Source organism: Culex quinquefasciatus, chromosome 2, assembly GCF_015732765.1.
Source record: "Culex quinquefasciatus strain JHB chromosome 2, VPISU_Cqui_1.0_pri_paternal, whole genome shotgun sequence".
NCBI classification, from domain to species: Eukaryota; Metazoa; Arthropoda; class Insecta; order Diptera; family Culicidae; genus Culex; species Culex quinquefasciatus.
In genome coordinates, this window is record NC_051862.1 from 208269632 (window position 1) to 208284536 (window position 14905).

Sequence of the window (14905 nt, forward strand, 5' to 3'; positions counted from 1 at the left end):
TGTTTTTGTTTTTGTTTTTGTTTTTGTTTTTGTTTTTGTTTTTGTTTTTGTTTTTGTTTTTGTTTTTGTTTTTGTTTTTGTTTTTGTTTTTGTTTTTGTTTTTGTTTTGTTTTTGTTTTGTTTTTTTTGTTTTTGTTTTTGTTTTTGTTTTTGTTTTGTTTTTGTTTTGTTTTTGTTTTTGTTTTTGTTTTTGTTTTTGTTTTTGTTTTTGTTTTTGTTTTTGTTTTTGTTTTTGTTTTGTTTTTGTTTTTGTTTTTGTTTTTGTTTTTGTTTTTGTTTTTGTTTTTGTTTTTGTTTTTGTTTTGTTTTGTTTTTGTTTTTGTTTTTGTTTTTGTTTTTGTTTTTGTTTTTGTTTTTGTTTTTGTTTTTGTTTTTGTTTTTGTTTTTGTTTTTGTTTTTGTTTTTGTTTTTGTTTTTGTTTTTGTTTTTGTTTTTGTTTTTGTTTTTGTTTTTGTTTTTGTTTTTGTTTTTGTTTTTGTTTTTGTTTTTGTTTTTGTTTTTGTTTTTTTGTTTTTGTTTTTGTTTTTGTTTTTTTTTTTGTTTTTGTTTTTGTTTTGTTTTTGTTTTTGTTTTTGTTTTTGTTTTTGTTTTTGTTTTTGTTTTTGTTTTGTTTTTGTTTTTGTTTTGTTTTTGTTTTTGTTTTTTTTTTTGTTTTTGTTTTTGTTTTTGTTTTTGTTTTTGTTTTTGTTTTGTTTTTGTTTTTGTTTTTGTTTTTGTTTTTGTTTTTGTTTTTGTTTTTGTTTTTGTTTTTGTTTTTGTTTTTGTTTTTGTTTTTGTTTTTGTTTTGTTTTTGTTTTTGTTTTTGTTTTTGTTTTTGTTTTTGTTTTTGTTTTGTTTTTGTTTTGTTTTTGTTTTTGTTTTTGTTTTTGTTTTTGTTTTTGTTTTTGTTTTTGTTTTTGTTTTTGTTTTTGTTTTTGTTTTGTTTTTGTTTTGTTTTTGTTTTTGTTTTTGTTTTTGTTTTTGTTTTTGTTTTTGTTTTTGTTTTTGTTTTGTTTTTGTTTTTGTTTTTGTTTTTGTTTTTGTTTTTGTTTTTGTTTTTGTTTTTGTTTTTGTTTTTGTTTTGTTTTTGTTTTTGTTTTTGTTTTTGTTTTGTTTTTGTTTTTGTTTTTGTTTTTGTTTTTGTTTTTGTTTTTGTTTTTGTTTTTGTTTTTGTTTTTGTTTTGTTTTTGTTTTGTTTTTGTTTTTGTTTTTGTTTTTGTTTTTGTTTTTGTTTTTGTTTTTGTTTTTGTTTTTGTTTTTGTTTTTGTTTTTGTTTTTGTTTTTGTTTTTGTTTTTGTTTTTGTTTTTGTTTTTGTTTTTGTTTTTGTTTTTGTTTTTGTTTTTGTTTTTGTTTTTGTTTTTGTTTTTGTTTTTGTTTTTGTTTTTGTTTTTGTTTTTGTTTTTTGTTTTTTGTTTTTGTTTTTGTTTTTGTTTTTGTTTTTGTTTTTGTTTTTGTTTTTGTTTTTGTTTTTGTTTTTGTTTTTGTTTTTGTTTTTGTTTTTGTTTTTGTTTTTGTTTTTGTTTTTGTTTTTGTTTTTGTTTTTGTTTTTGTTTTTGTTTTTGTTTTTGTTTTTGTTTTTGTTTGTCTGCATCTTGACATTTCCACCTTCTCGGGGCACACATATCCTGACAATTCCAAAGGTGATGCTGCGAAAAAGTAGCTCCTGCACACACTGAACTGTCTCTTCGCCAACCAGGCATCAAGATGATGAAGTGTGATGCATTTGTTTGTTGACAGCTAATCTTGCCCCAGTGCGGAGAAATTATCATAAATTAAGCAGCATTGCCAGGCAGCGTGTGTTGGTTGGCTTGGCGCTCGCGCGAAATATTTGCGCATCTCGCGTGTGCCCACTTGGACACGTTAACGAGAGGGATGAAAAGTGGTGTGGTTTTTTGCCTGCGTTTAGTTGGGCTAATCGTGTGGGTGTGGGACCTCTCAGGAGAAAGCCCAATTTCGTCGCGGAGCAACTTGAGTGATTTTAATGAGACCTAAACGGGCAATTGTAACTCACTTAAAAGTGGTGAGGTTTTCGGACGTAATCAGCGACCTTTTTTCAAGGAATGCGAATTAGACGAGTTTTTGTGACGTCCGTGACGCTCAATCGTTTGCGTATGGAATGTTCGCCAATTATGAAGGAACTAGTTTGAATTTCCTGGGGTTCTTCGATTAAGTGATTAAGTTATTAACAAAACAAATTAAATTAATTCAAGTAGCTTAAGGCGCCCACTAGACCACACACAATTTCTGAATAGCTTGATTTGATTGTAGTTTTCTCCGACCTTTTCAATCTAGGGATACCCTAACTGTAAATTGATATCCAATAGGTCATTAGCTAAGCGCGCGTTTACGATCACTAATTGATGCTTTCCTCGATTGTTCCAGTTCTGACTCGTGATTAAGCAATTGGAAGTTTACCTTTCCTAACCATCACATGCAAATTCAAACCACACACACAAATCCACCCCCGACAAATGTCAAGTCGAGGTCTTACAAGCCGCCACCGCCAACAGGACAAACGATATAATTTTGAGCAATTATTTAACTAACAACAGTTTATTTTTATTGCCCTATTAGAGCCCCTGAAACTTCCCAGACCTGCCCCACTGGAACCAGTACTAGGTAGTACAAACCCCAACAAGCTGATCTCAGCCGGTGGTGCAAATGCAGATTCCTCGCAAACACTTTAATCTGGATCGGTTCAGCTGTACTATCTGTAGTACGCCGCGCGCCACAAAATGGGTAATAACGTTGAAGGACGCGCACGGCTGAGATATTTTTACGACCCGAGAGGGGGAGTTGGGGGTAGCCCTTGAAATCCGCCAAGCTGAACCAAGTTGGGCGGGGCTACGCGCGGACTCCAGTTGGTACTCCCAACAAGGTATTACTTTCCTATGATTATTTCTAAACTTTAATCTCTCCCTCTCGTTCAGAATGATTTGCGCGTGCTTTGTGGGTAATGTGGTGCAGAGTTGCTGCTCCAGCTCTTGTTATCGGCGGGGTTGCATCTGTATTCGGCGAAGGAATACAGAGGGACCCTCCCCGCGGAGACCTCGCGCACGTGAAGTGTGCAGAGTGTAGAGCAAGCGAGCCAGCTGATGAAGTGAATTTATTGGGCCATTAGCGGCAGCCCTGTGCCGTATTATTGAGATACTTGTGCACTGTGCAGCAACAACAGCAGCTTGGGTTCTGCAATGACGACGATCTGCAAGCGGCAGCCGCAGCACTGAAGTTGAGGGTGGAAAGGTTTAATAAATTTATCATCGAACTTTATGATGGCTTTGTTCTGGGCTGGTTTGTTGGCCATGGCGCGCACGCGGAGCCCTAATCAAGATGTTTTCGATTCTATCAGGCCGGTCGCGGGTAATACCGGTGATTGTGGACGGCTTGCCGGAGTCAGCAGCGGTAATGAGTGCTTTTGCGGACTCTCAACTGTGATGATTTATTTAATTCGTCAATTTGGGTGGAACCCATCCAAGGTCTTTAGCGTCGGACCTTTTAAGTCGGGGGGCATAAATTGTGTTCAAATGAGTTCAGGCAACAGGGTACAATTATGGTTTGATGGATCATGCTTCCTAATCTTGTCTTGAGTTTGATAAATTTATATTAATAAAAATTACTCACTTGATGTTTGAGAGAAAGCAAGAAAATCTACCAAACTTCCTGATCGTCGTCGCTCACGCGACAAAGCCGCGCGATTTATGTCACCATCGCACTTCCCTTTCGTTTTCCAACCCGTCAGTTTGAAATCGGTTCGAAAATCCGCGTTCCGTACGTCGCTCGAAGAGGAAATTGATTTATCGATCGCGCAAGACCTCGCGTAAAACCTCAAACTTCCGCGAAAACGGCGACGCTTGGCTGCTTCGGTAATGATCTGCATACCGCGCGCGTGTCAATTGGCAGTTGGATAGATAGTGTCGCAAGTGTCGTTGCACAATTGAAACCCAATATTTTGGTTTGTTGCAGGAGCTACTACCCTTAAGCTGCTGGGTTTAGGAGCGTTGTTTTAGCCACGCCAACGCGCGCGCGAAAGTGTCCGCTGACAGCTGCTGCTGCCAAGTTGGTGTTGTTGTTGCTGTCCATGGAAGTCATTTTTTCAAACTGCCAAGAGTAGGACTGCCGGTGGCCAAGTCGGACAGTTGTAGCACCGGGATTAGGGATATTTATTTGGGCCATTAAGTTTTATAATAAATTCAATAAGCATAAGTCACGTGGATATCTGCTGCTGCTGTTGCGCAGGTTTGAGGATATCGGATTGCTCCGACTAGTAGTTTGGGTAAGCGCGCACGGCGTTGATTGTTGTTATTTTTCATGTAATCTGCAGCACAGTAGGGATTTTTGATTGAATGACATGTTTTTTTAAAGCAGTTTGGGTGTTTTTATGCAAGCAGGGATTAAAATGATTATATAATATTAACTATCTCATGAATTTTCAAATACTTATTTCAAACAAAAAAATATTTCATAATCAAATCACATATTAAATTTCAAAACAGGCAGTTTGAGACAGTCTTAAGGTAAAACACATTTCAAACTAATAAATAAGTATTAAACTTATTATTATTCTTTTGAAAATTATTTCGAAAACATTTAACAACGTCATTTATTTCTATTTTTGATTTTAGTTCTTTTAGAATGAAATAAAATAATTTGATTATCGGAATCTGATTGGAAAAAGAAAAAAACCTTTTTTCCATCCAAATTGAACCAATAGTTTTCAATATTAACAGTTGAAAATTGAGGCCTTACTAGATAAAACTGAGAAAACACATTTTTCACATAATTTTAACCTAAGGAGGCTGTACTTCCCCGGGCGGAAAGTGAGTTGGTGGATATAACTTCGAACTATCTTGGCTTGTTTATTCGCATCTAACTGTAAACTCCTCCAGTTATGACGACTTTTGAAACCGACTGCGTATCATGGAAAGTATATTCCAAGATCATACTGCATTATCTACAGTTAATATTGAGGTGTTAGTGGTAGTTTTTTAGACTTAGCAAAAATTTTGAAAATTTTATTTTTCCAAAATTTTACCCGAACATCATGAAATGATTATTTTGACTTTATTTCAAATTTATGCTGGACTTAGAAAAATTAGCAGTCACTGACATAATTTTCAATTTCCGACACTTAGAATAATTTTTATGAGCTGATATTTTAAAGTTTGATTTTATTTATGCTGGACTTTGAAATTTTTGCGTATATTTTTTAATTCTTTACTTTTACAGAAAAAGCATTTTTGGGACTTAGAAAATTTTGGGAGTTTGGAAACATGATAAATTATTTTGATGTTTATTTTTGCTTAGAACCAAAATTTCGGAAAAATCGACGAAATTACAGGAAATTTTTGTCCGATTTTTACAAAAACATCAGTTTGTTCCTAAAATAATGTCCCTAACAAAACGTCTTCATTGAAATTTTGAAATTGAAAGTTGGTTTTTAATAATTATTGATATACCCCTACAAAAATCGTTCCGGCACTTAGAAAATATACGGGATCCTTATCACGACAAGATTTTTGGTAGAATTTATTTGATTTTTGGACTTAGCAAAATTTTGGCTTTCGGCTAGTAAAATATTTTCAACACTTAAAATTTTTCGAGATGAGGAAACCGAAAAAATTGGGACTTAGAAATTTTTGGGAATTTGGAAACATGATAAAATATTTTGATGTTTATTTTTGCTTTGAACCAAAATTTCGGAAAATTCGTCGAAATTACAGGAAATTTTCGTCCGATTTTTGCAAAAACATCAGTTTGTTCCTAAGATAATGTCCCTAGCAAAACGTCTTCATTGAAATTTTGAAATTCGAAAGTCGGTTTTTAATAATTATTGATATACCCCCTACAAAAATCGTTCCGGCACTTAGAAAATTTACGGGATCCGTATCACGACAAGATTTTTGGTAGGATTTATTAGATTTTCAGGACTTTGCGAAATTTTTGCTCTCAGCCAGTTGAATATTTTCCAACATTTTCAAAAATTATTTTGATAAGAAACATTACCAGGCTTTTTGAAATTTTACTGTGGATTTTTGGACTTATGCAATTTTAGGAATATTTTTATAAACTTTTATTTTTAATGTAAAAAATGGAATATAGAGACTTTGAATTTTCGTGACTTGGAAAATTATTGTGACATTTGGCAATTCAACGCTTTCTCCACAATTTTTAATGAGTTTTAAAGTAAAATAATTTTTCAACTTTGAAAAATCTTGTTTTGATGTGAGTGCGTATATTCCTGCAATATTACTCATATTTGTGAAGAGGAAGAAGGGGGGTCTGAATTGTGGCGGGGTGCATTAAAAACCAATAAAATTATTTTTGGGATCAAAATCTACTTTATGAACTTGATATGATTTTGGAAGATTTCAGTTGTTTGCTACTATAAACTCAACTTGATGTGGCATTGTTGGTCAAATAAACTCAACAAGATTTTTCGCAGATACGCCTCGAACAATTTATGTTCGTGGCCATGTTCGGTTATCTCTTAACCATACCCTGGGGTGAACTTGACTTGTTCGTGTTTTTACGAACATGGGTAGATTTTTCCAAGATGCAACTTTCTGCCCGGGTCAGCAACCAGCAGTCCTGAGAAAAACGACAGAAATAGATTTGTGGAAAATTTCCCAATCTTTCAAAGCTTTTTTTGATTTCCTTACTAAATTATTTTTAAAAAGCAAAAAACGATTTAAAAAAAAGTAGATTTCATCACCTTAAATTAAGATGTTTTTTTTTAAAGTCCCCTACAACATATTAAAAATAATTGAAAAGTAAAATGATGCGTATTTTGTGAATTTGTCCTGATTTATGAAAAGTCCTGATCATTACCAAAAACTTTGCCAACCCGGGCAGAAAGTTGCATCTTGGAAAAATCTACCCATGTTCGTAAAAACACGAACAAGTCAAGTTCACCCCAGGGTATGGTTAAGAGATAACCGAACATGGCCACGAACATAAATTGTTCGAGGCGTATCTGCGAAAAATCTTGTTGAGTTTATTTGACCAACAATGCCACATCAAGTTGAGTTTATAGTAGCAAACAACTGAAATCTTCCAAAAATCATATCAAGTTCATAAAGTAGATTTTGATCCCAAAAATAATTTTATTGGTTTTTAATGCACCCCGCCACAATTCAGACCCCCCTTCTTCCTCTTCACAAATATGAGTAATATTGCAGGAATATACGCACTCACATCAAAACAAGATTTTTCAAAGTTGAAAAATTATTTTACTTTAAAAACTCATTAAAAAATTGTGGAGAAAGCGTTGAATTGCCAAAATGTCACAATAATTTTCCAAGTCACGAAAAATTCAAAGTCTCTATATTCCATTTTTTTACATTAAAAATAAAAGTTTATAAAAATATTCCTAAAATTGCATAAGTCCAAAAATCCACAGTAAAATTTCAAAAAGCCTGGTAATGTTTCTTATCAAAATAATTTTTGAAAATGTTGGAAAATATTCAACTGGCTGAGAGCAAAAATTTCGCAAAGTCCTGAAAATCTAATAAATCCTACCAAAAATCTTGTCGTGATACGGATCCCGTAAATTTTCTAAGTGCCGGAACGATTTTTGTAGGGGGTATATCAATAATTATTAAAAACCGACTTTCGAATTTCAAAATTTCAATGAAGACGTTTTGCTAGGGACATTATCTTAGGAACAAACTGATGTTTTTGCAAAAATCGGACGAAAATTTCCTGTAATTTCGACGAATTTTCCGAAATTTTGGTTCAAAGCAAAAATAAACATCAAAATATTTTATCATGTTTCCAAATTCCCAAAAAATTTCTAAGTCCCAATTTTTTTTCGGTTTCCTCATCTCGAAAAATTTTTAAGTGTTGAAAATATTTTACTAGCCGAAAGCCAAAATTTTGCTAAGTCCAAAAAATCAAATAAATTCTACCAAAAATCTTGTCGTGATAAGGATCCCGTATATTTTCTAAGTGCCGGAACGATTTTTGTAGGGGGTATATCAATAATTATTAAAAACCAACTTTCGAATTTCAAAATTTCAATGAAGACGTTTTGTTAGGGACATTATTTTAGGAACAAACTGATGTTTTTGTAAAAATCGGACAAAAATTTCCTGTAATTTCGTCGATTTTTCCGAAATTTTGGTTCTAAGCAAAAATAAACATCAAAATAATTTATCATGTTTCCAAACTCCCAAAAATTTTCTAAGTCCCAAAAAAATGCTTTTTCTGTAAAAGTAAAGAATTGAAAAATATACGCAAAAATTTCAAAGTCCAGCATAAATAAAATCAAACTTTAAAATATCAGCTCATAAAAATTATTCTAAGTGTCGGAAATTGAAAATTATGTCAGTGACTGCTAATTTTTCTAAGTCCAGCATAAATTTGAAATAAAGTCAAAATAATCATTTCATGATGTTCGGGTAAAATTTTGGAAAAAATAAAATTTTCAAAATTTTTGCTAAGTCTAAAAAAACTACCACTAACACCTCAATATTAACTGTAGATAATGCAGTATGATCTTGGAATATACTTTCCATGATACGCAGTCGGTTTCAAAAGTCGTCATAACTGGAGGAGTTTACAGTTAGATGCGAATAAACAAGCCAAGATAGTTCGAAGTTATATCCACCAACTCACTTTCCGCCCGGGAAGGGCACAAAATCGATTAAAAAGTTACTTATCAAGATATTTTTTTCAAATATTCAACAGTTCACAAAATTATTAAGCTTTGTATTGAAAAACCCACTACCTATGCAAAATGGCTTCTTTTGACAAAGGGAATGCGTGGACAAAATTCCATCCAAATATATTTTGAACAAAATTAAAAATTAAAAAAAAATCAATTTTCCAAAAATTATTACTTATTTTATGGTTCTGTTTCAAATCTCAGGCTCAGTGAACAGTTTGATATTTAGAATAAAAGAAGAAAATTGCAAATCGATCTCTTCTTAAAAATATATTTTGTTTGACTTGGCTTTGCTTTTCTCCGTTATTACGTCTAAGCGTTTGCAGAACATTTTGGCGTTATAAAAAAATGAGGTTTTAGTTTAATTATAATAGAGCATAGCTTGTTTGAAAACCATTTTATTATTTTATGAATTCAAAAAAGCAGTTTTTTATTGATTGTTAAACAACCTTTTGATGTAAAGTTTGTAAATTTTTTTATAATGTTGGGTTTGGACAACTTCCTGAAAATCTGTTTTTTTCTATTTTCTTATTTGAATTTTCAAATAATGATTTTATAATTTAGACGCTTTATCTTTATATAGTTTCATTCTAAAGAATTATGCATGATTTTTTAATTTATCATATTTTTTTTATTTTGCTTTTTTTTTCGTTTCTACAGGTTTGTTTTCCTCAATGATTTTTTTATTCATGTCTGAGTATTTTTCTTAGAGATGTTTTAGAAAAAAAATTCTAAGGTCATCTGGTCTCATAACTCTGTTCCTTAGCATAATTTATCACAGAAAAAAAATAAAACTCGTATTTTTAACTTGTGATTAACCCCTTTAGATAGCTGGTGATTATATTTAACATGTTGAAATGAGATTTTAAAAGGAAATTTGGGCAAAATTATGCCAAGGGCATTATTTTGCCTAAAAAACGTTATTTTAAAAAATCTTTCAAAACAACTGAACTGATGTAAAATGAATTTAAAACACTTTTTCATTAAATTATTGAAACCACGGCATGTAATTTCAATTGTCATATTTTTTATGCCGGAAAATATTACCTGCAAGTTTATGGAATCGTTAGATAACTTTTTCAAAATTAAATAATATAAATAATAAATAATAATATTGATAAATACTGTTGTATTGTTTCAATTTTTAAGGTTTTAACATCAGCAGTTGAAGATTAATCATGGCTGACTCTAAATTTTGGTCACTCTTTGCATAATAATAGAGAACAAAAAATGTATTTTTCATGCTTTTTGTTTTCCCAAGCAAAATTTAAAATTGGTATTCACATGATGTTCAAAAAATTCATATTATCTTACCTTATTTCAAAAAAGCTCAAATCATTTTATTAAAACTGCTAAAAACTATACACTAAAATAACTATTTTGAAATCTCTAACATAAAAAAAAACAAAAGGTCTATTGTTAAATGCATACATATCTGGCAAATGTAGAGGGTGACGAGGAGTTTTTTTTAACTTTGCCAATAGTGCTCTACATTTTAAAAGAAAAGTAATAAATTTGTTTTATTTTTAAATGAATTAAGATACAATTAATTCATACTTTTTAAATGAAACGTAAATTGAGGCAGCTTCATTATTTAGAGAAACTTATCCTACCCCAAAATTTTTTTTGTGAATCTCTGAATCTGAACTTTTTGAAACTCAAAATTGTAGTTTAAAATGTTTAGGAATCTTCATTCCCACTTAGTGATTTTTCAAAAGTTGCCCAAACTTGTTGCATGAACTAACTATCAGATTTTTGTGAAGTAAAAAAACTGAACGTTTACAATTGGCGCACATTAATTTTACAAAGATTGCTAGAGTATTATTTTTTCCAAAATATTATTTAATATTGAGGTCGATGCGAAACACAAAATGACTTACTGTCATCAAAAAAGGAAATTATCTTGATACAGTAAAATTAACATATCTAAGCAATACATCAAACTAGATAATGAAGATTGCTATGCTCGATAGAGTGTATGGAAATTTAACTTATTTTGAAAAGCCTTTTCCCTTCCCTTAATAAATAAAAATAATATTTAAATAACTTAAGTTATCGTTTTTTGTGTGTAACTGATAAGTATGCTTTAAGATAAATTTTTGGATACACATTTTTTTTGGCTTTTCTCAATAATAGTTATTGGAATTTTTGGCAAGTTAAAATAAAAAAGCAATTCACTTTAACGACCTCCGGGTCTTTTGTGGTCTAAGTTTCTGCTCATTGCTCACTCAAAAATGTTTTTTTACTGTTAAAAAAGATAAATAAATTGATTTATTGTTAATCCATGAAAACTGTCACAGTCAAGCTTCTCAAGCGCCTCCCCAACTCCTCCCAACGAGTTTTTCAAAACCGCTTAAGCAATCAGCTCATGTTCACCAAGTGTGAAATATCGACTGTTTTTAAACAGTCCGCGGTTCATTATGCGGGTAATAGATTTAATTCTCACCGCCTCGCAGTTTCACTATTCAAGACCAACACGCTGAACAATGGGCCATTTTTGTCACCAGCTCTGGTCCATCGGCGCCGCACTTCTGAGACCCGTTCCGCGAAGGTTTCACGGAAGATTAGCTCTCGTTGGCTTCGGGCTTTTGAGAGGTGATTATTATTTTATTACATTTGGAACAACGCCAGCAGTCTTGCGTGGATTTTCATATGCAACGTTGTGGCAACTGTTGGCCTTTGTGCCTTCAGTCCCCGGAACATGGACCACGGAACGGAACGAACCTCCTGTATGATAAGTACCGCTGGATCTACGTGTCTGTCGTAATCAAATAATATGCACTCAAATTAAGGTTTCTTTCTGCTCGAGTGACACTCAGTTGCCTTGAATCTAAATTTAAAATGGCTTTTTGAAAAGCTACTTTTCTACACAACTGACTGTAGTATCTCTATATGAAGAATCTGGTTCAGCTGGCACCGCGCTAGCTAACAAGAAATTATGAAATAACTTCCGTCCTATCTTTTAATCAGAGGCACGTTTTCCGCGCCAACCTCGTCATCATAGGCGTCTTCAGCGCGCGCTGGTAATAAGTAGGACGAAGACCGCCTGCCGGATTTCGAACGGTAGCCTCGGTAGCAAAACAATCCGCCATGCCAGCCAGCAGCAACAGCTAGTTCGCATCGATATCAATTAATTTGATCTTCACTGCAGTGTGGTTGCATTGCAGAACTCCGCCAGCCGGGGAGTCAGAAATTACCCAGGGAAGTGGCCACATAAAGCACGCGGCCAACCAACTATATACTAATGGCAAATAGTAATAAAATCGAAACAAATAAGCCTTGGTAATAAGTAATTATAGTGCGGCTAATTATTGGCGAACAAATTATGCCACTTTTGCTGGCCTGGCGCGACGGGACCTCAGCGAAGATCGAAGAATAGCGATGAATCAGAAGTTTAGAACCGGTATTGGAGAACCTTGTGTTGTGTTGTGTTGTAATCTACTTATTTGAAATAGAATTTCATAGAAATTTTATAAAAATCTTGAACTATGAAGAATTGGCATCCCTAACGTGTGATATCGACACCTCTGTCCAATTTATGTGTTTTAACGATGAGAGCTGAGTAAAAAGCAAAGAGCTGAGAGCACTGCAAAAGATTGTGGTATTATTTGATATAAATGAACCGAATTCCAGTTAAAATTTAAAAAAATCTAAGAAATTATTTATTGCAAATGACCAATTCTTCCAAGAAATGGGAAACTTTATACTAGGAAATTTAATTTTTGTTTCTTTTTTATTTGGAAGAAACTTTTTGTGTACTTTTTTATGAAAATATAAGTCTCCATGGACCCTCTAACCTAACGGATTTGGATCAAAATGTTCACAAATGCTTTTTTATGCTTAAGGAAATGATTCAGGGGATGTCCCTAAAATCCACTTTTTGTCACTTTTCTGTCTAAACAAAAAGGCCATTGTAATAATCAAATATTTTTATCTGGAGAACGGATTTGCTAATCGATTTGAAGTCTTCGTTAAAGATTTGCGCTCTTTAAAATGTGCTACAATTTTTTCCATTGAAAAATTCACCCACAAAATAGAGTTTTGCAAAATGGCTATTATTGAAAAATCTAATTTTTGGACATAAATTACAAAGATGAAAAAAAATCATCATTTTTTGGGCAGTGGCAAAAGTTGGTCAAATTCATTTGGCAGTGCTGCAAATTTTCCAAAAAATGAAGATTTTTGAACACGAAAAAAAAGATTTTCAACGTAAATCGATTTTGTAATCAAGTCAGTGACGATAACTTAGTAAAAGTACCGTCAACAGGGGTGACATTGGGTCAGGGGGGTGAGATTGGGTCATACAAATTGTGGCATTTTTGTATGACCCAATTTCACCCCCCAGACCCAATGTCACCCCTGTTGACGGTACGTTTGATTTTCAATGTCAAAATGAAAGAATTGTGAAATTTTTCGTCTCTCTCTCTCTCTCTCTCTCTCTCTCTCTCTCTCTTTCTCTCAATTAAAAGCTTCAGAGATGGCATTTTTTATATTCTTAATTACATAACAGAGATATTGCTAAAAATGGTTATTTACCGCAAAACAATCTTTGTTTGAATAGTCAAATTAATTAAAGTGGGTGAATTTGTTTTAGATCGTAGCTATTTTTTCTGATAGATGCTCAACAATATCTACAACTTTACCGATGATCAGAAATCCGTTCTCAAGCACGATTTTGAATATTTTGAAAGCCATTTTTAGTATTCATCAGGGAATGGTAACAGATTCTGCGTAAAAAAATTTAAATTTTAGTATTGAATTTTCATTAGTTTCTAACAAATTTGCATCAGGTTTATATTTTTACAAAATTTTCAGGTAAAAATAATCCAAATAGACGTAATATAATAACCAACCAAATTTTCGACCATCAAAATTCAACTTTTTTCCGTGTAAATTAAAGTACAATAAAGTAATCGTTTGTGATAAATTCATAAATTTCTTTTATCAGTTACATGACTTTCCTTCAAAGATCTTAATTTACTTCATTGTAAATGTCTTGACAAAATTCTTTCTTTAAGTTATTCAGAATAGTAGCCTATATGTCGTTATACTTTTTGATGGCGATTTTCCTGTTTTTCTGAAAGTTATGGAAATCCTCGTCAATGATTGTTAACCACACAGAAAAAAAAAATGATGGTAATATTCAAAAAATGGTGACAGATTCTGTTTCGAAATATATTTAATATTACATCAAGAACTGATGAATTTTCATAAATTTTTAATTAATCAGGTTCAAATTTATACACATTTTTTAGGTAATATTACTCAAAAAACCATCCAAAAATTCAACCTTCAAAAATTCAACTTTTTTTGTGTAGGACGTCAATGATTGTATCACAATTTATTTAAATTTTGAGATTTATTTGCTTTAGATCAAAAATTCCTTCACTGCTTTCTACGCTGAAATAAAAAAAAAGTGCAAATTTGCTTTATTCTAAGTATTTTGCCTACTTTCCTTACACAGAAAAAATATTATTAATATTCATCGGGAAATGATGACAGAATTTGTGTCAAAAAAAAAAGTGTAATATTACATCAGAAAATGATGAATTTTCATCAGTTTCTGGTGAATATTCATCAGTTTCACATTTTTACAAATTTTTAGGTAATATTACTCAAGAAAGAAGAAATATTCAACCTACCAAATTTTCAACATTACAAAATTCAACTTTCTTTTGCTATGTACACAGAAAAAAAAGTTGAATTTTGGAATGTTGAAAATTTGGTAGGTTGGATATTACCTCTTTTTGCCTTCCTCACCTCACTGAGGCAAGGCTATAAAATCACTCGAAAAATGAACTTCTCAAATACACCTCCTAGATATACCTTCACGTATACCTATCGACTCAGAATCAAATTCTGAACAAATGTCTGTGGGGATGTGTGTAGACATGATTTTTTTCCACACGATTATCTCAGAACTGGCTGAACCGATTTTGGCCGGATCCACCTTATTCTGTTCGTTTTGGGGTCCCCTAAGACCCTATTAAATTTTATTCTGTTTAATGAATTACTTTTAAAGTTATGCCAAGAAAAAGTTTTTTTGTAGCTACAAAAAAGGGTGATTTTTGCATAACCTCAAAGGCCGGATCTTTTTGCTTACGCGCGAGAGTCGCGCAGCATGCGTAGGGATTTTGGTTTGACCACGCGGGGGATTGGCAGCCACACCCCCTTGCATGCGTATCGCCCGGTTGCCACATTGCTTAAGCAGTGTCTGCGTCTCTTCTGGAAAAAATCTGTATTAATTATGTTGCTGCATC